Source organism: Procambarus clarkii, chromosome 43, assembly GCF_040958095.1.
Source record: "Procambarus clarkii isolate CNS0578487 chromosome 43, FALCON_Pclarkii_2.0, whole genome shotgun sequence".
NCBI lineage: Eukaryota > Metazoa > Arthropoda > Malacostraca > Decapoda > Cambaridae > Procambarus > Procambarus clarkii.
Genome location: NC_091192.1, coordinates 37,535,956 through 37,538,314, shown reverse-complemented (window position 1 = coordinate 37,538,314; position 2,359 = coordinate 37,535,956).

The window sequence follows — 2,359 nt, the reverse complement described above, 5'->3', positions numbered from 1 at the left end:
GGTGTCTGGCTGGTGGTGGTGTGACCTTACCGGTGTCTGGCTGGTGGTGGTGTGACCTTACCGGTGTCTGGCTAGTGGTGGTGGTGTGACCTTACCGGTGTCTGGCTGGTGGTGGTGTGACCTTACCGGTGTCTGGCTAGTGTTGGTGGTGTGACCTTACCGGTGTCTGGCTGGTGGTGGTGGTGTGACCTTGCCGGTGTCTGGCTGGTGGTGGTGTGACCTTGCCGGTGTCTGGCTGGTGGTGGTGTGACCTTACCGGTGTCTGGCTGGTGGTGGTGTGACCTTACCGGTGTCTGGCTGGTGGTGGTGTGACCTTACCAGTGTCTGGCTGGTGGTGGTGTGACCTTACCGGTGTCTGGCTGGTGGTGGTGGTGTGACCTTGCCGGTGTCTGGCTGGTGGTGGTGTGACCTTGCCGGTGTCTGGCTGGTGGTGGTGTGACCTTGCCGGTGTCTGGCTGGTGGTGGTGTGACCTTACCGGTGTCTGGCTGGTGGTGGTGTGACCTTACCGGTGTCTGGCTGGTGGTGGTGTGACCTTACCGGTGTCTGGCTGGTGGTGGTGTGACCTTACCGGTGTCTGGCTGGTGGTGGTGTGACCTTACCGGTGTCTGGCTGGTGGTGGTGTGACCTTACCGGTGTCTGGCTGGTGGTGGTGTGACCTTACCGGTGTCTGGCTGGTGGTGGTGTGACCTTACCGGTGTCTGGCTGGTGGTGGTGTGACCTTACTGGTGTCTGGCTGGTGGTGGTGGTGTGACCTTACTGGTGTCTGGCTAGAGGTGGTGGTGTGACCTTACTGGTGTCTGGCTGGTGGTGGTGGTGTGACCTTACCGGTGTCTGGCTGGTGGTGGTGGTGTGACCTTGCCGGTGTCTGGCTGGTGGTGGTGTGACCTTACCGGTGTCTGGCTGGTGGTGGTGGTGTGACCTTACTGGTGTCTGGCTGGTGGTGGTGTGACCTTACTGGTGTCTGGCTGGTGGTGGTGTGACCTTACTGGTGTCTGGCCAGTGGTGGTGGTGTGACCTTACTGGTGTCTGGCTAGTGGTGGCGGTGTGACCTTACTGGTGTCTGGCTGGTGGTGGTGTGACCTTACCGGTGTCTGGCTGGTGGTGGTGTGACCTTACCGGTGTCTGGCTGGTGGTGGTGTGACCTTACCGGTGTCTGGCTAGTGGTGGTGTGACCTTACTGGTGTCTGGCTAGTGGTGGTGGTGTGACCTTACTGGTGTCTGGCTGGTGGTGTGACCTTACTGGTGTCTGGCCAGTGGTGGTGGTGTGACCTTACTGGTGTCTGGCTAGTGGTGGCGGTGTGACCTTACTGGTGTCTGGCTGGTGGTGGTGTGACCTTACCGGTGTCTGGCTGGTGGTGGTGTGACCTTACCGGTGTCTGGCTGGTGGTGGTGTGACCTTACTGGTGTCTGGCTGGTGGTGGTGGTGTAACCTTACTGGTGTCTGGCTGGTGGTGGTGGTGTGACCTTACTGGTGTCTGGCTGGTGGTGGTGGTGTGACCTTACTGGTGTCTGGCTGGTGGTGGTGTGACCTTACTGGTGTCTGGCTGGTGGTGTGACCTTACTGGTGTCTGGCTAGTGGTGGTGGTGTGACCTTACTGGTGTCTGGCTGGTGGTGGTGTGACCTTACCGGTGTCTGGCTGGTGGTGGTGTGACCTTACCGGTGTCTGGCTGGTGGTGGTGTGACCTTACCGGTGTCTGGCTGGTGGTGGTGTGACCTTACCGGTGTCTGGCTGGTGGTGGTGTGACCTTACTGGTGTCTGGCTAGTGGTGGTGGTGTGACCTTACTGGTGTCTGGCTGGTGGTGGTGTGACCTTACCGGTGCCTGGCCAGGATGCTGACCTTACCGCTAACATCCTAGCCAGGACGGGGTAGGTGCCGCCGTCGGACTGACGGGCTGTGTATTCGCCTAATTGTACTCACGTAGTTGTGCTTTGCGGGCTCCCCTCAACTGTCAATAAACTGCTGTAAAGGTTCATGAGCCTATTGAGTGTCTTATCATTTAAAACTGTGTATGGAGTCAGCCTCCACCACATCACTGCTTAATGCATTCCATCTGTTAACTATTCTGACACTGAGGAAGTTCTTTCTGAAAAAGTGTCTCCTTGTGCGTGTACCACCCGTGTTAAATGATCCTTCTTTGTCTTTCCTGTCAATTTCCCCGATAAATTTGCGTGTGGTAATCATGTCTTCCCTAAATTTTCTGTCTTCCAGCTACTTGAGGTGCACCTCACGCATCCTTTCCTCATAACTCATATCTCGTAGTTCAGGAACTAGTTTAGTGGCATATCTTTGAACTGCCAATTTCGTCGTATTCTTGAATTCTACGGTAGAGCCGCATACTCCAGGATTGGTCTGTCA